The following is a 24,030-nucleotide window of genomic DNA, read 5'->3' as shown; positions in this document are numbered from 1 at the left end:
TGCCTCAGAACAGGAACAGTTATATTGAGCTTTGGGGGGTAGGGGATGGGAATAATGAAGAGACTAAGTTACACTGCTTGCTCAGTGCTGTTCTAGGAAGAGCAAGACAGCTCCAATCATAATTCACTATATAAAGGTCTAGAAAGATACATCAACATTTTGTCAACACACATTTCAATGCATGTGAATGCACTGAATGCATGTGAGACCAACTCACATTATTTCTTTTAGCCCTCAGAGCACACCAATTTCTGGCATGACTTTAAATAATTTATGTTACTTCTAATCTTCTAAGAGTTCTTATAAGTTAAACAAGCCAAATTTATATCAAAAAAGAAAACCAAAATAATAACAGTAATAGAGATCACCACCACCACCAAAGAGTAACGTGGCACTGACCATTTATTCTTCCTACTAAGTAGACATTTGTCTTGATATTCTGGATTATGTTACTTCTAGGGGTGTCACTGCAATGCATTCTGATATATAAAAATTAAAAAAAAAAATAGGTCTTAATGTACAGCAATAATAGTATTTTAGAAAACTGAATCAGTAGCGATTTGAAGTTAATCACTCAGTCATGTCTGACTCTTTGCAACCCCATGGACTGTAGCACGCCAGGCTTTCCTGTCCATCATCAACTCCCGGAGTTTACTCAAACTCACGTCCATCGAGTCGGTGATGCCATCCAACCATCTCATCACCCTCTATCGGCCCTTCTCCTGCCTTCAATCTTTCCCAGCATCAGGGTCTTTTCCAATGAGTCAGTTTTTCATATTAGGTGGCCAAAGTATTGGAGTTTCAGCTTCAACATCAGTCCTTCCAATGAATATTTAGGACTGATTTCTTTTAGAATGGACTGATTGGATCTCCTTGTAGTCCAAGGGACTCTCAAGAATCTTTTCCAACACCACAGTTCAGAATCATCAATTCTTTGGTGCTCAGCTTTCTTTATAGTCCAACTCTCACAACCATACATGACTACTGGAAAAACCATAACTTTGACTAGGCATACCTTTGTGGGCAAAGTAATGTCTCTGCTTTTTAACATGCTGTCTAGGTTGGTCATAACTTTTCTTCCAAGGAGTAAGCGTCTTTTAATTTCATGGCTGCAGTCACCATCTGTAGTGATTTTGGAGCCCAAAAAAATAAAGTCTGACACTGATTCCATTGTTTCCCCATCTATTTGCCATGAAGTGATGGGACCAGATGTCATGATCTTAGTTTTCTGAATGTTGAATTTTAAGCCAACTTTTTCACTCTCCTCTTTCACCTTCATCAAGAGGCTTTCTAGTTCCTCTTCACTTTCTGCCATAAGGGTGGTGTCATCTGCAATATCTCAGGTTATTGATATTTCTCCCAGCAATCTGGATTCCAGCTTGTGCTTCATCCAGCTCGGCAGTTGGCATGATGTACTCTGCATATAAATTAAATAAGTAGGGTGACAATATACAGCCTTGATGTACTCCTTTCCCGATTTGGAACCAGTTTGTTGCTGTATATCCAGTTCTAACTGTTGCTTCCTGACCTGCATACAGATTTCTCAGGAAATCTGTGATTTCCAGGTCAGGTGGTCTGGTATTCTCATCTCTTGAAGAATTTTCCACAGCTTGTTGTGATCCACACAGTCAAAGGCTTTGGCATAGTCCATAAAGCAGAAGTAGATGCTTTTCTGGAACTCTCTTGTTAACATTTATAGGGCACTGTATACAAGGCACTTTCTGTATGCTGGCTCATTTAATCTTTATAACAAGCATCAGCTGGATCCTTTGCAACATTTGGGAAATACGCAGCATGGGAAATATGCAGCAAAGAATTCAGGCATTAGATGTGTCCGAGTTTAGCTGCATTTGTAATTCCTTGGCCTCAGCTAATCCAAATGGTGCACAGAATCTTCTGAGAGCTTTCACACAATCTTATAAAAGAGACAGACCCAAATCACCAATCAGCACTGGTCTTACTTGCTGCTAAGTGCTACATGGAGCAGAAATTCACATATGCAAACCCAACAGTGGTGGAATAATATACAACCGTTTGTAATATTAAGAACTAGTGATAACAGTTCTCACCAGAGCTCTAGTTCTATCTGACCCCTCATCTTACTTTTCAGTGACTTTGGGTGTATATGTTTTATTGAACATTCTCCCACCCCCACTCCCTAGCACCACTATAATTAATCAGATTTGTGTTTACTGAGTAAAAGTCATATGTCACACATTTCATCTTCCCCTAGAAAGTCTTTTTTAAATTAAGCCTCAAGGTAAAGTGATACTGTATTCCAAGAGTTAAGAGCTTGTGCTTTGAAATCAGACTGTCCTGGATTCAAATCTTGGCTGCATCACTCACTTCTGATTTATAAACTTAGGTGATGGGATGGGTTGGGTTGGGGGTGTATGCAGAAAAGTCTATGGTATTATTTCCTGTACCCAGGCAATCTTTTATAATGCATTATACATAGCAGATGCTCAATAAATATATTCCTATTATATTCCCCCATATCTAAATTTTCTCTGTATATTTAACCAGGTCTCATTCCCTTCTACTTTTTTTATTTTTTTGCCTCTAGGAAATATATACCTGGCAGATGTTTAACAGCTACGTATCAGCAGAAAATGAAATGATGTTGGTACATAATTTGGTTGTAAAGTTTATAAAGTGCTTTAAGTTGACAGAAATAGTGCAAATGAAGACTGTAAATGGATATAAAACATGAAATATCTCTCTCACTAACCTATCTTTTCTCCTCAGATTTCTCTCTCCCAAACTAGGGATTCCTCTGTTTTTCCCCTTCCTGTAAGAGGCTTCTCAGGTAGCACAGTGGTAAAGTATCGCCTGCCAATGCAGGAGACTCAAGAGACAGGGGTTCGATCCCTGGGCTGGGAAGATCCCCTGGAAAAGGAAAAGGCAACTCATTCCATTATTCTTGTCTGCAAAATTGCATGGACAGAGGAGCCTGGCGGGCTACAGTCCGTGGGATTGCCAAGAGTCAGACACGACTGAGCATGCACAAAGAGGCAGATGTAACAAGCTCACACGGAGCAATTAGAAAAAGGGTGGTTCTGATTTATTTAGGACTCCCAGCATCAGGGCACAAAAATGACAAAGTAGCTCAAAAATCAAAGATTAGGCTCATTCCCCTAACGCGGACAGCTTGCTCACAACAGCCTGGTGTGTGAACCCTGTCAATAACGTGCATACGAAGTAGTGGCCAAAGTATGGCAGCCATAGGGTTTTGAGTTATTTCGTGGTTTTGTAAAGGATGGCATCTAATTTCCCCAAAGATCCTGTGTCTGGGAGAAATTCATCTGTTCTCTTCTTCTGGAGCTTTGATACATGACATGTCACAGTACTTCTGAGTGGGCTTCTGCCAGTGGTGCAAAAACTGATGACATGAAGCAGGTATCCACAATGGCACAGCTGCTCATGGGTGCATTTAAATCAACGCCTATTCTTCCCGTGCCATCAGGCAAAGCCCCTTTTACTGCTCTCATACAAATACGGCTTAATTTTATTTCCTGCCTGGCTTTGTATAATTTTGACATGTCCTCAGTCAAACACGACCCAGTCCTTCAATCAGGCCCTATTTTTCTGGAGATGGGAAAACAAGAGGAAGCTAAAGTAATTATTGAAAACTCATAAGCAGCAGCTTTAGCCTAATTACCTTGACTTTCCTTTTTAATTTTTCTATCGATCGTCTCTTGTTAATATACAAGTATTGACTGAGCCAGGAGAGCCTGGTGTTACTGTGATAAGAACAGATGCCGCTGCGAAGCAAGATGGAATTAGGAGATCCAATAGTCAGCTCTTCTTTCTCAGAAGCACACACGAACAGCACAGACTTTGGTGGGGGACCCGCTTAAGAATCACCAGCAGCATCTATACAGCGAACATCTTTGTTCAATGCCTTGGTGGTCTGTTCTGCCTTTGCCACCAGGGGGCAGCTGGGAAAAAGAAAAACAACCCCCTTTTCTTTGTTCCTCTCCTGATGTTAAAATAATACAATGTCCCTTACTTTCAGCACATAATCTACTAGAACTCCCAGGTCAACAACTCCGGAGGGGTGGGCAGCCCAGGAATGAAGGTGACATCCCTTGGAGCTGCAAGTGCTTTTTAAACGCTGTTGTACTGAAAGTTTCAACCTGAAAATACCTTAGCAATATTGGGTGAGCTGTCCTGCATATTAATGTATTGTTGACAAACGCTTTTAACAGTTCCTGCTTCCTCTCTCAGGGAGAAATGTGAAGTTTTCTTGCTATAGAATAGGAAACCCATTTAAAAAATAATTATTTCTCAAGCACTTTTAACTTTTCAATTTCTCATATATCTCAGTTTTCAAGAACATTAATAATGCGTTGTAGGTTGACAGTCTTAAATTGCTATCGAGGTCTACCTCAATATAAGCAAACACAATTTAGTAACCCCGAGTGGAAATCAATTTTCTTAGGAGTTAAGAAAACCCTGGTAAGCCAAGGTGGCTGGCGTGCTACATTCTGCTTTATTTCATCTTTTAAAGCAACTCTACAGGAAAATAAAGCAGGAGATGTTAGCAACGCTAAAAGAAACCAGAAATATCTAAATGGGGGAGTTCTCAATAAACCCCGGTCGCAAATTCTCTTACATATTCCAGAAGGAAAGAAGTGTTCTTAAAAAAGGATGGGGAATACACATAAAAACCAAATGAGTGGTTCAAAATCCAAGAAGCATAGAGGAAAGCCACAGGAAAAGGCAGCCAATGGATCCAAAAGAAAAAACTATATGAAATGAAAGAATTGTTAAGACTAAAGAAGGGGGTTAAGGACTGGTACAGAGCTGAAATGGCTCTCTCGACAGTAGAAGCAGCAGAAGTAGAAGAAACAGTACAGTCCCCATAAAGCACAGTGTTGTAGCAGTGAAGGCATGTCTATTATAAATTAACAAGTTTACAGACTTGGGGGACATTTAGGGAAAGGGAAAATGGATTTCTAGAAAAATAACTTCATCAGACCCCCTGAGGGCATCACTGTCATCAACAGGTCACAGGCATAGGCTACATCATCAGTCCAGATTAACCAGTGGCAAGCAATTCATCCGAAGGTACCGAGAAACCAAGTCACACTATAATCTGTACAACTGTCGTGCATAACACCATCAGATAATAATCACAGACATTCGTCCACAACATAGGTTTCAAATATGCTTTAGTGAAAGACTGGCTCAGGAAATGACATATTTCAGAAATGAAAATTGAAAAATATCTTCAGGATTTGGAATGGATGAACTCCCAACGAATAACACTGTGATCTGCTTATAGCTGGATTCAAACACTTAGACAACGTTTCAGCAGATCAGGATATTTTTGAGTGCCTACCATGTCCCAGACACAAAGATACAAAGGCAGATGGGACCTGCTCTTTCTCTCTACAAAGGTCATTGTGTGGTGGAGAGAAACATTCTAACGATTCTAACACAGTGTGATAGGAGGATAATCATCTCAGGAGCAAGATGTTAAGCCAGCCAAAGGAAAAAACAGGAGAGCCTTCACTGTTTAAAAGCGTTATATTTAAGGCAGATCTTTAAATATACTTGAAATGGCCATCAGAAGAACAGCAGGACTGGAGGAGTGTGGAAAAAGAGACTCTGTAGCATCCTCAGGTCAATTCAGGCCTCAAATGGGGAGGCACAAACCAGTGCTGACCAGAGAAAACCTGTGTTTAGAAAGACAAGGGTGGGAAGAGGCAGAGACACCACTGAGAGGCGACTGTGGAAGACAAAGGGAAAAGCAGACAGAAGGAAAGAGAAAGCAGAGTCATATTCCAGGAGTTGAGTTTAATTTCTTAGCTCTTACTGACATCCTAGTCATGGTATAATGGAAAGAGCTACGGATCTGTTGTCACGTGACTTTGACTGACGTCCCAGCTCCACTCTTTAGCAATACTATGTGTCTGACTGTTTCAACCAGGGATCTTTCAGTTTTAAGTAACAGAAAAACTGACTCAAAGTGGGAAACAGGGTTTTACTGTAAGAAACAGAAACGACTATAGTTAATTTAAGCAGAAAATGATGTAAGAAACTAAACGTAAGAAATTGAGTGCTTATGGTATCACAGGAAGGGCTGGTGGAGCTGAACTTAAGCCGCATTTCCAGGAAATTATTCAAAAGTAACACTAAAGAACTGACTCCACCAGAGAAGGTCACTATTAGGCAAAGTGAAAGTCGATCAGTCGTGTCCGACTCTTTGCAACCCCATGGACTATACAGTCCATGGAATTCTCCAGGCCAGAATATTGGAGTGGGTAGTCTTTCCCTTCTCCAGCACTATCAGGAAGGCCAGGAGTTAAGAGTCTGCCCAGCTTCCATCAGCTCTTGATAGCCATGAAACTAGTGAGTAACTTTTAACATTGTTGCAAAAATATCAACATCTCTATTCTTGCTCCCACAAAAGAGCCAAGCCACTCAAAAGAGCCTTCATCTCAATTTTCCCTTCCAAATGCCACATGAACGCATCTAATAATAAGAACCTAGGGGCTCCCCAGGTGGCACTAGTGGTAAAGAATTCACCTGCCAATGCAGGAGACGCAAGAAACGTGGGTTTGATCTCTGGATTGGGAAGATCCCCTGAAGGAGGGCATGGAAACCCACTCCAGTATTCTTGCATGGAGACGCTCCATGGACAGAGGAGCCTGGCGGGCTACAGTCCATGGGATTTGCAAATAGTCGGACATGACAGAGTGTCTGAAGACACAATAAGAAGAACTCAATTCACCCTTGAATTCTGCTGCAGGGAGATCAGGAAATGTACTCCCGAGGGCCCACCAGGAGGAGCCTGGAATTCTGAGTACCAACCCACCAGACTCACAGGTAGATGAAACAATAAAAATAATACTGGCATTCAGGAGAAGAATTCCAAAGGCGGAGCAGTTCAGCATTATTTGATTCAGTGTCTTTACAACACCATTAAGGACTCAGGGTTTTTCCATTTTTCTATCTTTAGCATCAGAGGCTTACCCCTCTTTGATGGCAAAATGGCTGTCACGGGTAACACACATACATTAGACATTGTTAACAGAGACAAATGGGCCTATTTCTTTCTATTACCTTTTAATCAAAGAAAACCCTTCCCCAAATGCCTCAGCAGATTTTCAGACTTTCTGAACAGAACTGAATTACTTATTCGTGGCCCAGACCATCACTGCTGAAACATCGTTAGCATGACTGGTCTATTGTACACTGAGAAGCAGGAAAAAGGACCCTTCCCTGAGCATATGGCCTTGCAAGAGAACAAAAATTAGCACTGGACAGCTAGGAAGAAGGGGGAAGGCAATACAGAGGTGCAGCAAACTGTTTATCTCCAACTCTCAATGTCTTACCTTCCTCAAGTTAGTATCTGCCTCCTCATCTAAGAGGGCCATCATTCCTGGAAGATCACATGAAGTGATATGTATAAGACCTCTGCAGATGATCTGAGAGGTCATCATCATTAGCACAAGGGGGAGTGAGAAAGAAGACTTTTGTTTTCAGCAAGTACCACCCTGTCTGGATAGTGTTCATTGAAAGGGCAACTAATTGTCTTGAGGAAAAGCAATTTGCTGAGATGAGTGTTTTTGAAGCACTTTATACTGTCATTATGGAAAAGAGGGCTAGATTCTATCTGAAGGAAGACAATCAATAAACCATGAAACCACCCAACATTACTGGAGTGTTTCCAGAGACAGAACTCCTTGGTTGTTTTTAAGAAAGACTCTTTCGAGCAAGTGTCACTCGGCTGATGAAGCAACCATGTGTATGAAGCACGGTAAACACCATCCCAGCAGGTAATCATGGATCAAGAGCCTGAAGTTGAGAGGACAGGGCTTATTAGTAATGCAAATGCTAATATCCATGTAGGTTTGATATACAAAATGTGTGGACAATTGCAACTTTCACAGCCCTAGATATTTCAAAGGGTCACACCTGTTGCTTACAGGGTACTAGCTAATGCAGATCAATTCTTCCTGGCAAGTTCAAGCTCTTTTGTACACTCAGTGGAATTTCATATCCTGTGGTTGAATGAAGGTAGCAAGGATGACTGCCTATTAATATGCTTATAGTATCTTTCAGCTTGCAACAGTTAATTCGCCGAATCGAATTACACTGTAATATGAAATATTATTATAGAACTGATCTCATAAATTGATGATGGAACTTTCAAAGGAATTTTCCTTAATATTCTCATTTATTTACTCTTAATTTTACTACATTATAATCATACCCTCAAATTCAATGAGCCATTATATAGGATTCTCAGGCCCATAGTAACACTAATGATGTAATTATATATCCTGGCTATGCCTGGAGAAGGGAGTGGCAATCCACTCCAGTATTCTTGCTTGGAGAATCCCATGGACAGAGGAGCCTGGTGGGCCACAGTTCATGGGATCACAAAGAGTCAGACACGACTGAGTGACTGACACTACTATGCCTAGAATTTTGCCATTCAGATGTTATGAGAAGGGAGGAAGAAGCTTTGACCTGTACCTCCTGAAATGATAAAGAAGTTATATAGGAAAGCTAAATTTGTAGTATGATAGCTGTGAAATGTGCCAACTTGGCCAGGCTAAACAATATTTCCCTGAATTCCCTTCCCTGTGTACTTCTGTTAAGATGGGTTATAAGAGACATTCTTGCTTGAGACTGAGGGGTGGAAGTGAAGCAGCATCCACTGTTTTACAGATTCAGGAGCTTGGGTTCTTAATGCAGATGCTGTTCAAGCACTTGGTGTGGGGCACTGCTGAGCCCATGACCCTTCCACTTTCCACTTGGACCCTCTTACAGTAAGCTTCTTTGATGCTCTGTAGGACGCTCATATCATCAGGGTTGGAGACAGTGAGAACTCACAGGAATTCCAGCTGATTCTCATGAGTTCAACCTTGTCTACACCATCCCTTACTTTATATCCCTCTCTCCTTTCTACCTGCCCTACATAGACTCCAGATTATAGTAAGAGCTGTGAACCGCTTAACCAGAGCCTACAACTGCATAAGGTCAAGTCCCTGTAACAAGTCTTTTCTTATATGTGTGTTTGTGTACAATACACACAAACGCCTACCTGTGCTTCTGCTTTTCTGACTGAACACCACTAATTTAACGCCATAATTTATTTGTCAGAATATCATTCCATGGTTTTGTGTCTGTCCACAAAGATATTTATTCTGAAGTGAAATGACTAAAGGTGAGCTTTTTTACAACTTCCTACAATCCAGTAGTTGAGAGATGTGTGAATAATCAAGAAAAAGAAGAGGTAAAGCTTAGAGAGGCAAGATTTAAGAGAGATTTCCACTTGAAAAAAGTTCAAAACCAACTTTTAGCATCAAAAGCCAAACCTTAGTTATCTGCTGAATTTTGCTTTCAAAACTCCCATGCATTGGAGGAAATGATAAAATGAAAATAGCATTTAAAATATGTTAAATATATAGATCTCTATAAGGAGGGATAAGAGTAGCATCTATTGAGCAAAGGGGTTATGTAGTAGAAGTCTTCTCAAGAATAATTATTATTATAGCTAACACTCACATATATGGCTCTACAGTGAAGTTTCACTAAAAGCACAATCCTATTTTATGAGTTTCAGATATAACAGTTCACCTCAACAACATAGGAAAACTATGATTACCTCCTTTGTACTGATAAGGAATCTAAGACAAGAGCAAGAGCTTTCCTAGGATCACCTAAGAGGAAACTACAGGGACAAGGCTTTTACCAACTCCTGAACTCATATACTCACACAAAAGTGTACAACTTAAAAATTCATACAAAATATTTTGAAACAAAAATATTGCTTATGATAATCAGTTCTTTAACATATAATGCTTCTCATCTCAATGTCTTTACTCAGATCCCCTAACTAAACCATCTAGGTCTAACCAATTTTCTCTGATCAGAATGTACGTTTCCTGATGCCAAGTCTCTAACTTCAAGGCACTTCAAGATATTTTAGAGTAACATGCATATAGACGTGATTTTCATGGAGCAATGGTTTGTGGTCTTTATGGGCCAGCTGGCGCAAGCCTCTTGACGGCAGATACCGTATCTTCTCCTTTCGTGCATCCCCTCCACTGTACATAGGGCTTTACAAACACCAGGCACTCAATGACGCCCTACTCATTTTCACAATCAACTGGCTTTTTAATCTGGCAACATAAGGCTGGTAATAGATACAAAAACATATTTTTTCATTGAAAAAAAAATGTCTAAAAACAATATGCAGATTCATTCACCAAACTGCTTAACTCTACAACAGAGGGGTCCTATCTTCAAGTTTAAAGATCATTTCAGAACGAATTCAAGAAAGTATCATAAATGATGAATAGAAGATGTATAGAACTTGTTACTCAAGGAAGCAACACAGATTTGAAATAATTAAAACCGCAAAAGGTGTTCTGATAAATTAAAGGTACACATTCATCATGGAGAAAAAAGAAACGGTAGGTCGATGTCTTGAAGCTCAATGGTGTGCTTTCACAAAACGTCTTCTGTTTCCTGTTAGAAAAAGCACAGTTCTGTACTGCAGTGAGTTTTCTTAAAAAAAAAAGAAAAGAAAAGAAAAAAAAAACAGGAGAGGGAGCAGTGCCAGGTGTCAGGACCACACGGAGCTTGCATTTATATTACCCTGGATAGTCGAGATGGCACTTTTTAGATCTCACGTTTTGTCTGGCTTCATCTGGGCCAGTTCGTTTTGTTCTCACCCCTACCTACAAACTGTCAAAACACGCCATCCATTTCATAACTGTGTTCTACGTAAAAAAGGAAAAACTAGACCATTTTCATCTCAGTTGCTGAGGAAGAATTCCAGTGGAATGGACCTAACACAAGGGAACTGGAAGGGACGCTTCAGGCAGGCTGACTCAGATACCCAAGCTCCTTTCTGCAGTATCCCTGGAGACGTAAGTAATATCTTCAAATCAGAAGAAGCTAATAAGACGATTTCAAATAATTACTACTCTAAAAAAAAGATTCTAAGTTATGTTCTATGAAAATGATGTTCTCAAAATGCCAAAAATGCATATCCAAAATTATCTATGTAAAACAGGTCATAGTGACTGAAACAGCTCAGCTTTTGCAGAAATGCAGGGCCTGTAGTTAATATTTGCTGAATGCCTTGTAGCAGAAAGCTCAAATAGCAAGAAGTGATCAGTCTGCCATTCCATTATCCACACCTTCAAGTATAAAGCTCCTTCTGCTGAGAATTCTTCTTGCTTTTAAAATGTTGCCCTAAAAGCATTATATTGTTTCCCAGCAATGCTAACCACAAAGGTAATGATGCTGTACATTTAATTTTTCCAGCCTTCATGTGTCTGCCAGAATTATAAATGAGTCATTAACAGTCTCAAATAGATTGACATTATTGTTTGCTACTGCTGAGAAATCTCATTTCTTTAGAGACAGCAGGAGGACAGTTTGGATTTAATAATGGTGGGGCATAGAAAGCATGCAAAGTTAAAAGAATCTAAAAGCATACCAGTCCAACTTTCTAGGATATTTATTTTGTTGCTGAATTCAAAGGGCTGAAGGCATATTTTATCAAAAGGTCCAGGTTAGGAAGATAGACTCCAGCCTACAGAAAACATGAGAATTGTCTTAAAAAAAAAAAAAGAAAAGAAAAACCTCATCTTTACCCTGATATGGTGTGAAATAAAGACCAGTTAGCTAGACAAAGTCCCAGAATATGCCAGGGATCACAATTAGTCACAAGCCATCTTTGAAACTACAAACATACTCTGGTTAAATTATATTCAAGCAACTAGAAACCTTAAGCTATTTAGTTGACTTTGGAAGTCAAACATGAGGTGGATCCATGAAGCCTAGAACTTATGGCAAAAATTCTCCTTTCCAAGGGTTTCAGAAAAAATTAGTAGGCTTCATAAGATAGAACATTTATACAAGAATGTCAGAGAGAAAGCTTACAGGTGAGGGAACAGCAAATAGCCCAGTTTAGCTGAAGTACAGAGTCCTATTGAAGAGAAACGGGGCTAGGTTGAAAATGCCGGCAGGGAGCTATTATCAAACGCCTAGAATTGCCAGATAATTATATTCTATTAATACCATAGTCAGTATGGATCCATGGAAGGTTTAAAGATAATGAAAAGATTGGAATTGGGCCTGAAAATGAATATAACAGCACTGAGTACAGTTATCCTACAGTGCCACAGGATACAAGAAAGATCAGCTAATGTAATATTGTAATTATTCACATGCAACCAGAACAAAATTAATGACTGTGGAAAGAGTAAAATAAGAGCAAACCAAAGGGAAGTTCCTAGGATGAAATCTATAGGATGTAGATGATAATGATAGTGGCAAAAAGAAAGATGAAATTGAAGATAAATATGATGCTTCTGGCATTCACGGCTGAAAAAACAGAAGCTAGAAAGGAAAAGAAAAAACAATCCCAGCTAGATGATAAGCTCTCCTTTGGACATGAGTGGCAATGGTATATGCAGGTAAGTGTCTAGAAGGCAGTTTATACTGAGGAATCTGGATTTAGGGAGAGAGAGCAGAGAAATAGTACATAAATATAATTGTAAAGCAAGGACATAAGATCTGTGATCTAGATAATAAAGACTAGAAGATCTATCTAGGCTGATACTTTGGGCAGAAGCAATATTTTAGGAATATGAAAGAGAAAGAGAAGGAAAAAGAGGACAAAGAAAATGAGCAGTCACACAGGAGCAGACAAATACAGTGCACAGTTACAACCAGGAATACTTATGAGCTTAAGGAAAAGGTTTTTATCTATCTTGAACTAATAAGACAAAAAGAAAACATAAGGAGAGAACCTGTTGGAGTTAACAATTACAATGATCATTAGGACAGTGGTTCTCAACCCTGGCAGTACATCAGAAACCTCTGGGAAGATATTTTTTTAAAAGATCAGTGGGGATGCTTATCACTGACCAGTTAAAGCAGAATAGTCAGGGTGGTCCCCATGCATCTGTAGTTTTTAAAAGCTATCCAGATGATTCAAATGCAGCCAGGTTTGAAAACCACTATTCTAGACAAAATGATGAAACCAGAATATGTTAAAAAAAAGAAAAAACAGCAGGAGGAGGAAGGAGAAGAGGAGAAAAAGGAAATGGAAGGGGAGAAGAGGAAGAAAGAAAGGGAGAAAGAGAAAAGAATAGAGTTAGCACAATCTAATCTTCGGATAAACTTGGTGTAGAAAGGACAGCAGGATCTTGAGAAGATCTCAAGTCAGGAGACGGTTTCTTTAGGATGCGGAGAGAATGAGCATGTTTTAGGGAAAGAAATCAGTAGATGTACAGAAAATAAATATGGGCTTAGAGAGAGAGCTGGACATGGGGTACACAGGAAACAGTGAAACAAGACTCTGGAAAATTTGAAAGAGGATACAATTAAAAGCACTAATCAAGAGCTTAAGTCAGGTGGCAAAAAGATTTATTTCCCAGAAAAATGAAAATGGAAGAGAAGTAAGAGGAAGATAAAGAGAAATACTTGAGGTAGAGTGGAGCAGGGTCATGCTAAGAGAATCCTCTTCAGACGGTCTCAATAGGTAGATTAACAGGGAAAGAGTTGGGGTTTCAAGAAGAAGAGAAAAACCATAACATCACCAAAGGCAAAACACTCAATATCTCTTTTAACTGAGGCAGGTACACAATCTTCTACTAATGTAACCGATCAGATTTCTTATCAGAAAAGTCAGGAAGATGACTGGAATACACAGAGAGGACTCAGATAATCTAACTTGTGAACTGCCAACACAGCTGAAATTAGAATCAGGCACCAACTGCTTTACAAAAAAAGGAAAAAGACAGATCAAACCAAAGTTTCAACTGACATCTACATCAAGTCTCAAGAAAGTTAAAGAGCTGATCAAAGTTTCAAGTGATGAATGACCTTAAAGCAACTGACTAACACTAAGCTATAGTTTTTCCTTCAAGAAATTCTGACAATGAATTAAGAATCTCAATTCATTAAATTCTTCAAAGTTCCAAAAAGTTCCATGAAATCAATACAGGAAAATTAGAATATCAAGGAATCCCTAAATTTCTAGAAGGCATTCAGAAACTAAAATGAACTAGAAAACAAAACTCTAAGTATAATTTTTCCAACAAATGGAGGCTAACAGAAACAATCAGAGATTATCTAAAGTTTCAACCTCATATCTTACGTTGGAAAAAAAATGAAGAATTATCATAAGATAAGTGAACTTCAAAGATTCCATTTACATTTGGCCAGGTTCTGTTTAAATAAAATGGAAAACCAATTTATGACCCATCACCACCTCCCTGCTTAATGTGATAATGACTACAAAGGCTTAAAAGGTTTAATTTTAAACCCTTTCTAGTACTTGGGATGTTCCCATCAATAATTTGAGTTTTTCAGTGTCGCCAGCTCTCACCCTGGCCTGCTGAAGGAAGCTGTTCCCGCAATACAAGGAAGCTCTCTTGTGGATAACAAACAACCCACCTGTATGAATGTGATCTGCCACAGGCGCTATTGTCTAGTGCTGGGTAAATGGTTTGTATAAAAATCCATATATTGAGTTGAGCAGAAATGAAATAAAATCTGAGCAGTGACAGAATGTCAATTATGGAGTTGGTAAAATAGCCTTTTTAAAAAGCTGTTCACTTTGGCACTTTTTTGACTCTACAAATTTTACTTAAATATCATATTCCTCTGTCACAAGCCACATTGTGAAAAATAGCAAAAACTATTTGGTGAAGAGGAGAAAATTAATCTTTTAGGCAAGTATCTTCTCGGGACTTCACTAAAAATGAGTTAAAATCTGCATTTTAAATTAAATCTACATGACATGTTTGGAATAGAGAGGGCCAATAAACAATACCATCCCCTCCTAACAAAATAACAGGTTACTATCATTGGACACGACTGAACTGAACCGATCATGTGCATAGTATCTTGGGGAATTAGAAGAGAAGTGTCTTAAAAGTTCACTACAAGATATCTACAGAGATACGGTGGGTTCGAAATACTAAAAAGGGAGTCACCATAAACTTATAAAAATTAAAGCTTAAGGACAACAATAATTAAAGAACATGCCCATGGGTCAAATGTAATGACAAAATCTCAGTGTAGGCTATTTAGACTTGGCAAGGAATGGCAGGAAGAGGAAAACACTCAGATGCCTGGCGTAACAACATACAGATTAACATACGAAATATGAGTTCTGATTTGCAGAACACTTGGATAGAATTAACTTCTTGGTTCCTTACAGCTGCCCGGTGAGTTAAGTAAAGCAAGCTTTTGTTATATCCACTCTACAGCTGAGACAACTCAGACCAACCGAAGTGGAGTAACTTGCCCAGAGGCAACTAGAGTAAGTGCAGAAGCCAGGATTCAAACTTAAGTTTTCATTAACATCCAGATTTGGCTAAACAAATTATTATTTTCTCTCTTTATCCTCTCTCTCCTGTTTTGCAAATTCAGTAGTCCCAGAAGTTAGTATGATTTTTTCTTAATCGTATCCCAGCAATAAACAAAGTCTTTAATTAGCACCTATTATTTTACAAAGAGTCCAAGGATAAAGGATATTTTAAAGCTTATGTTCTATATAGACCAAAAGCAATAAAAAGAGGAAAGGAGGGATTTTTTAGTGGATAGGACTGCAGTTTGGGAAAGAAGAAAAAGTTCTGGAGTTGGATAGCAATGATGTGAATAATGTGAATGTACTTAATATTATTTAAGTGTATACTTAGAAGTGGTTTAAACAGCAAATATGAGTTATGCATATTTTATCACAATAATGAAGATAATAAAACATTTTTAAAACCACATTTAAAATCTGAAATGTAAAAAAAAGTAAATAAGTATATGAAATCTACTACTGGTTTTCATTATCTGTGTTAAATGTATTGCTCCTCTAAGTGTGACCTACACTTTAGCTAAAATCTGCAGTAGACAGAAAGAACTAAATCTCATTTCCCATTTGACTTCCCAACTAGATTCACTGTGCAATGACTATCAAGTAAGTTTTATGAAGTCAAATGAAATCTAAGAGAGAAAAAGAATACTTAGTCTTACTAAAGGCTTATGTCTTTCACAAAATTAACATGAAATGACTCAAGCTCACCATAATGACCCATATCTGTTAATGTGAGCTAATTCATACAAAATGGTGAGAGGGGAAGCAATGAAGCACTTAATTGTATATCATTTAATATTTAATACTGGTATTTTTGCACAATTCTTCCAAAATGCTTTGGATTGTAAGCTCCGTGAGACAAAGACTAGTCTTATTCTTTGCTGTATGTTCGGACTTTAGCAAGTAAAATAAATAGGCTACAAGGATATGTTGTAAGCACAGGGAATACAGTCAATATTTTATAATCACTATAAATGGAATATAATCTTTTAAAATTGTGAATCACTATGTTGTATACCTGAAACATGGGTCACAAACTACAATATTTTTTAATTTTAATAAATAAACTAAAAAATTAAGTAAAGAAGGAAGAGAGGGAGAGAAGAAAGGGGAAAGAAGGAAAACTAATGGTTTATGAACACATCCAAGCAAGTAACCAAGAAAACTTGGGATCTGCCAAATCTGAAATACTTGATAGTTCACCAAGTTGACTTGATTATATCAAAAGATATCTTTTTTCCCTAGAGCCATGCTTGAAAGATATGACAGTGCCATTAATAACATCTTACCAATCTATCATTTGTTTGGAAGGAAGAATATAAATGTAGAACATTTCAGTAAAGGGTCATCATATGCAAATAATCCTAACACTTTGTACTTGGAAATCCTACTTGCTAACCTTTAGGACTTCCCCTATTAGATTCCTCTCCAGGTAGAGAATATAATTTCAAATCCATTTAACAAGATTCCTGTTATTGCCATCAATAATCGTTACCCCGGTCCAATCATTTCATTTGCAGTAAATAGGTAAGAAAGAAGGTTACTAAAAAGATGATTTATCTGCCTTTAAGACCTGTGGAGTGTGTTTATTTTTGTTTTCCCCCCAACCTCTCTTTTTTTGTGGTTGTTAGAAATAGTAGCACTACTGGAACAAAAGAAAATCAAAGGCATGGTGTTATTTGGTCAAAAGCCTACATCATCTATTTCCTTTACCTAAACCTAAGAAAAGTAATCAAAATAGTCAATGATTGCTCATTTATATGCTATTACATTTAATTTCTAGAGGTCAATTACTTTATATCTTCCTCTGGGAGGTTTCCAGATTAAAATTTAATTAATCTTATTCCTTTGACCATGAGACTAAGCTATTTCAGACTTAGAAAAGGAAGTTCTGCTTTTTTTTTTTTAAACAATCTTCTACAGTAAGGGGAGAGCTTATCTCCTGAATTCAAAAGACAATTTAGAAAAGGAGAATCATGAAAGTTGATTTTGACTGCTTCAATTCTTTAAAAAAATTTCTAATAAAAGACCTGGGTATGCAACCTAGCAAAAGAAGGCTTATTAAGTCATATATAAGAATCTTCCTCTAAATAAAAACAAAATCACATAAGGAAAGTTTTCACAAATCTTACTGCACTCCAAGGGCCCAAGAAGATACCCTGTAGCTAAGAACCCCCTTCCAGTCAGGTCAGATAACATCATTTCAGTAGGAAGCCAGATGAGTTCTCTCCACAGCTCCCTAATATGCAGTGAACTGACAGCAATGTCTCCTTCAACCTAAATGTTTACCTCAAAGTATCTTTCATGTATTTCTTCTTCATTCCTTCATACAACAGGTTGCAAGATTTGTCAAGTCCAAATCCATTGATTAGTGATGAATAAGCAAACAGTCATGCTTTAACAATTACACAATATACTCACGCAACTAAGATTTGGTTGTAATAGCATAGTATACATTTACTCAACAGAGAGTAAACAAGCCACCTGTCAATCATTCCTACATTTCTTCTTATAGCCTGCCTCAAGTTTATAGTCAGAAATAAAGTTTTTGGCATTTGTTGTCTGCAACTTTTCTTGAAACTAATTCTAAGGAAAAAAATCAAGGGAGAAACTTCATCAATGATAGACATTACCTGAGGACCTGCAGGGTTTATAGAATAGAACCATGTTCTTGTTGTCCAAACACTTGAAGGACTGTTCTGCGGAAGAGGCATTAGACTATTTTCCTTAAAAAACTCAAGCTAGAACTGGCATGGACAGGTAAGGCTTTTTAGGAGACAAAGTGTTTGCACAAAAAACAGACAAAAAAAAAAAAAAAAAAAACCCACAAGCCCCCCAAAACAAAGTAAAAAATGCTTTCTAAAAGTCAGTTTCACAGAATGATGAAATAAGTTTCCTCAAAAGGTGGAGAGTTTGTATTACTAAAAGTCTAAACACTGGAACAGACCAAATCCAAGATAAACAGTTACTGCAGAGAAGATCATGTCTCAGAAGACTCTCAGCGTTCTTAGTAAAATGGCCTGTACATAAAAGTCATTCTTATCATTGTTATAAGCTAACTAATAAGAGGGTTAAGAGCCCAAACGAGTTCACAGAATAGACAGATTTTACAACATGTTACAGGGGGACATAATGTAAGTTACAAATAGCTAGAAGGCAACGAAATAAGGAAAGTTTGCATCTAATAATATCAAGACAAACTGTCAGCAAACACAACCATTTTTCCCCCCAAAGGAAAGGCAGAAAACCCAGCTCAAATATGACAAGGGAAGGTATTCTTTGGTCGACTCAATACAGTCAAAAATGACTGAGACAGTCTACAACTTCCAATGTTATCTAGCATTCTGAAATAAAAAGCTGTCTTCAATAAACAGTATGTGACAGCATCAACAGAAAGTCTCAATAAAACTTTCCCCAATACAAGCTGTGGCACAAACAATCCTTTCAAGACAACTCACTAGCAAATCATCATTTTAGGGTTACTGCTGCAACTTCACAAAGGCGCTAAGCAAAGGTTTAGCTCTCCATGTCACTTTCCCTTTCTCCACCTGATGTACCACCATCAATTTTTAACATAACATTTTAAGGTCTAATGAAAAAGTTATAAGTACTGACTGGAGCTGCAGCTCCTCCTCACTCAGAGATACTCTGTTGATTAACAAGAAAAGTAGCATTTGGGGGCAAAGGAAGAATCAGATACTTATGTGCTGTTGTCAAGTTAATAAATTGCCAAGTGGCAATTATTTAAAGGAACTGCAACAAAGATTGTCAAATAAGACACAATTAACCTATAATTAACTTAAGGCATATATGCAATGTTTAATCCTTTCATTGTAAATTATTGAAGAGGAGGTATGTACAAGAGAAAGTGATAAACTTTCACTGAGATAACAACAACCTCTTGATGATTTTCCCTTGCACAAACTTATTTGATACATTGTCTCCATGGGGGGAAACAGCTTTAATCTGACAAAGTGTAGATGCATAAATTTAATATGACTATCTCATCTAATTCTCAAGAAACCTTATTTGTCTAAATTTATGGGTGCAGAAATGGAGCCTTGAAGAGTTTAACTGACTGAGCAAAAGTCAAAAGCCAGTCATGGCAGAGATGGTATTTAAAAACAAGTCTGTTTTATATCATTGTCCTTATAATGCTTATAATCAGTCTATATAATCAGTCTTATAATCAGTCTACTCTAGTACCATGCTCCTGATTATAGGGAATCTAAAATGCTATATGGGAATTAAAGCAAACAACTGGAATCAAGTGTAAAGTGGAAGAAATGTTGGTAGAGCCATGACACAGGTTGAAGAATGGGTGAGAAGAGAGAAATGGAGAAAAGGCAAGTGGTAAAGTATTTATGGAGAGGAGGGTATCAGAATTAGCCCCTAAAGGACTGCCAAGATTTCCATAGGCAAAGAGGGACAGAGTGGCATTCCACACATAGAGGAATGTGAACAGAATGAGTAAATAAGGAGATGTAAACATTGCAGAGCTTCCTGGAGACTTGTAAAATGCTGTGCAGTTTGGCTCACAGTCATATTAAAATATAAATTCCCAGTCTTGGACTTGACTTATGCAGGCAAAGGGGAGTCATCAAAGGCTTCTGAACAGAGGGATGGTACATTACAAGTCAATAGCAGTCAGTATGGAGTAGTGTGTGGCCGTAATTCTTGATTCCACAAATAAACATGGGCCTACTGTACCCCAAGAGCACTTGTTTAGTATTGATGGCTCTCTCTTAGACACGCTTTTATTTGGTTGCTAGGACATCACTTTCTGGGTTGCTCGGACCCATCCTACGGTCTACTTTACTGTGTCCTTTTTAGCTTCCTTTTAGGGCTTCCCTGGTGGTTCATTGGTAAAGAATCCGCCTGCAGTGCAAGAGGTACAGGAGCTGCATGTTCAGTCCTGCTGGGAAGATCCCTGGAGGAGGGCACGGCACCCCACGCCAGTATTCTTGCCTGGAGAATCCCACGGACAGAGGAGCCTGGCGGGCTGCAGTCCATAGTGTCCCACAGAGTAAGACATGATTGAACTGACTTAGCACAGCACACGACTGTTTTATCTCTACACAACGGAGTATGTCAGGGATACTGCTGTTGGGCATGGAGGGTCACTTCCCTCCGTGCCTCAAAACCCTTCAGTAACTTCCTCTTTTATTCAATGTCAAAGTCTCGGGTAAGGCCTACTATACAATCACCTCCCATCCCCAGTGCCCCACCACTTCTCCGTCCCCATCTCCTCTCACTCTCCACCTTATTTTGCTCCAATCAGGAGTGCCCTCCTCCTGCTGAAAACACACTGGTCTCAGGCACTCTGCACCCACTGTTCCCCCGGTCTTCACATCTGTCTCCAAGTATCTGCAGGAATCACCACGTCTTCTCCCTTGGCCTCTGCTCAGATAGCACCTTGGAGCCTTGAAGAGAGCACCTTCACAGAGATCCCTAACCAGCCCACTGGTCCACTCTGTCTGTCCTTATGACATGCATCACCAGCTGACCTATTATATCTATATTTTATGATTAACCAATAAAAGATATACTATTATTAATATCTGTGTTTCACCATTACAGTGTGTAAGCCCCCAAATTTTGTCTATTTTGCTCTCTGGTATATCTCTGGAGCCTAGAACAATGCCAGGTACACAGTAGGTACTCAATAAATATTTCTTGAGTAAATGATTGAGTGAATGAATAAATGGGAACACCCTGTAGAAGAGGCTCCAGAAGAATTCAGATTTAAGAGAGTCTTCTTTGAAATCTGCCTCATTGGCCTATCTTCCGGATGTGGGTTTAAAATTTTGTCTTTAACATATAATGTCACATATATGTGGAACCTAAAACATGATACAGATGAACTTACTTACAAAACGAAAAGTAGATTCACAGACATAGCAAACAAACTTACGGTTATTACAGGGCAAGAGATGGGGAAAAGATAAATTAAGAGTCTGGGATTAGCAGATGCAAACTTCTATATGAAAAATAGATAAAACAACAAGGTCATACTATATAGCACAGGGAACTATATTTGATGTCCTGTAATAAATAAACCATAATGAAAAATAACATGAATATACATGGGTATAATAGTGGTTTAGTCCTAAAGGAAATCAGTCCTGAAAATTCACTGGAAGGACTGATGCTGAAGCTGAAGCTCTAATACTTCGGTCACCTGATGTGAAGAACTGACTCACTGGAAAAGACTCTGATGCTGGGAAAGATTGAAGGCAGGAGAAGGGGACGACAGAGGATGAGATGGTTGGATGGCATCACTGACTTGATGGACATGAGTTTGAGCAAACTCCGGAAGATGGTGATGAACAGGGAAGCCTGGAGCGCTGCAGTCCATGGGGTCACAAAGAGTCAGACATAAGTGAGTGACTGAACTGATTACTGAGTCACTAAGCCATGTATGACTCTTATTATCTAATGGACTGTAGCCCACCATGCTCCTGTGTTCATGGGATTTCCCAGGCAAGAATACTGGAGTGAGTTGCCATTTCATTCTCCATAGGTGTGCATGTATGTGTATGTGTGTGTGTACACACATCTATATATTTGCATGCACACACATATGAACATGGAGTATCCACAGGTATCTATCTATACAGGTATATATACACACACACAGCTGAATCATTTTTCTGTACATCAGTAACTAACACATTGTAAATCAACTATACTTTGATAAATTTTTTTTAATTTTGCCTTTTACTTCCACCAAACCTTAGTTTTGCTGAGCTCCCTTATCCCTTGAATTTGCAGTAACTGATGAAATGAAATTTTCTCAATAGCTGCCATTGAGTCCTCTCTGCTTCAATCCATTCAACAAGAAAGGCTGAAAGTTTTTGGAAATATCAGCTTGGGAAAACCAGATCCGATTGAGCAGCCCAAGGCCTCAGACTAAATCTACCAGTCCAAGGGCAAAATTTGCCATTGCCAAATCTGCCAGCCTGGAGTTCACTATTAATAGTGATAATGGAATTTTCGATTCTTACATCACTCAGATTGGCATGACTAGTAATCACTTATAACATTTTTTTTTGTTTATATAAGTCAGGGCTTTGCTAATTTTGAATAAATCATTATGGAAAGAAAGTAGACTTCTTTAGTAATTCAAGATATTATTATATATATTAGCCATCAAGTCAGGAGGTGTTGTCATATGGCTGCCAAGAGGGAGATAATATTTCTCTGGTTTTAAACTGTGTCCTGTTTCTCCACCCTAACCAACTCCTCCCAGGATTTAATGAAGGAAACACACAGGAGGTAGGAAGGTGAATGCAGCCGCTCAAGGCTTAGTGAAAGCCGCCACAGGTCAGCTGATACCAGCTGCGGCAGGGCTCATTTTGACATAAACCACCTGGCCTCTTTCTCCCTTCTTTAACAGAGGGCTTTTTTTTCTTTGTAATTTAATTTTTATTTTATATTGAAGTAGAGTTGATTTACAATTTTGTGTTAGTTTCAGGTGTACAGCAAAGTGATTCAGTTATACATGTATCTATTCTTCTCAGATTATTTTCCCATAGCAGTATTATAGAATATTGAATAGAGTTCCCTGTGCTATACAGTAGGTCCTTGATTATCTATTTTATATGTAGTACTGTGTATACATGGGGCTTCCCAGGTGGCTCAGATGGTGAAGAATCCTCCTGCAATGTGGGAGACCCGGGTTCATTCCCTGGGTTGGGGAAGATCCCCTGGAGAAGGGAAAGGCTACCCACACCAGTACTCTTGCCTAGAGAATTCCATGGACAGAGGAGCCTGGTGGGCTAGAGTCCATGTGGTTGCGAACAGTTACCTTAAGACCAAACTCCTAACTTATGCCCCTGCCAACATCCCTAAAACAGACTTTCTATTTTCGCCAAAAACCCCAAACCAGCTACCATAATGGGCAAACAGATAAGTAGCATGAACATATGCACTCATCTGACAGCTTTCATCTTTCTAATTTGCAAGGAATGAATTTCAAAGCAGGTAAATAATTTAAGATTACTAATGTAAACGGAGAAGTAACATTTCACTTACAAGTAATACTCATAAAGAATGGACTTTTTATTCCCTGAGGCATATGCATAAAAGCAAATCTATGAGATGATCACTGACCTAGGAAAAGGTTAAGAGCAGCTTAAATAATAAATCCAGAAGCAGAATTCAGACGGACATAAATTTATTTTTCCTGCTACTGCTTCCATATGGCAATAATCCAATCTGAGAGGCTGAATTTATGTGGTCAGGGTATAACTCAAAAGCCTGCTTGTTTAAAAATTCAACAATACAGGGTAGTTGGGAGTGGTGATATTATACACCACTCTGCATTTTGAATGGCAAGGAAATTTTACATTGATTTTCACAGAAGATACTTCAATGAACACACTAGTAAAAATTAATGCATTATTTTCCCTTTCCCAGTGACCTTTAAAATGCCTAGAATTCAAGCTGAAGTACCTAATGGTTATCACTTCTGCTTACTGCACCAGTTATAGTATATCTAAGACCTAAAGTTTCAATAATGTTTCCAAATTGGCTACTGATAGAGACATATAATTGCTCAAAGCAGACTCTAACAATAGCCAGCTTCCATTTCCTTGTGAAAGGAACAGATTTATTTCTTCTTTACCATTCCTCATTCTGCAGAATCTTGATTTTTTTTCTCCTAAAGG

The 24,030-nt window shown here is 38.5% G+C and overlaps 1 protein-coding gene and 1 long non-coding RNA gene across 2 annotated transcripts in view; one reads left to right on the top strand and one right to left on the bottom strand.

Annotated features, from left to right (window-relative positions):
- EXOC4 (exocyst complex component 4) overlaps window positions 1–24,030 on the bottom strand; it is an 806,466-nt gene that overhangs the window by 326,037 nt on the left and 456,399 nt on the right. The gene's annotated exons all lie outside the window — the stretch shown is intronic.
- Window positions 10,634–20,916, top strand: LOC109557646 (uncharacterized). The gene is made up of 2 exons (XR_002180570.2): window positions 10,634–10,898; window positions 20,192–20,916. It is a non-coding gene; the product is annotated as an uncharacterized lncRNA (long non-coding RNA).

This window comes from Bos indicus, chromosome 4, assembly GCF_029378745.1.
Source record: "Bos indicus isolate NIAB-ARS_2022 breed Sahiwal x Tharparkar chromosome 4, NIAB-ARS_B.indTharparkar_mat_pri_1.0, whole genome shotgun sequence".
NCBI lineage: Eukaryota > Metazoa > Chordata > Mammalia > Artiodactyla > Bovidae > Bos > Bos indicus.
This window is presented reverse-complemented; position numbering and strand designations above follow the sequence as displayed.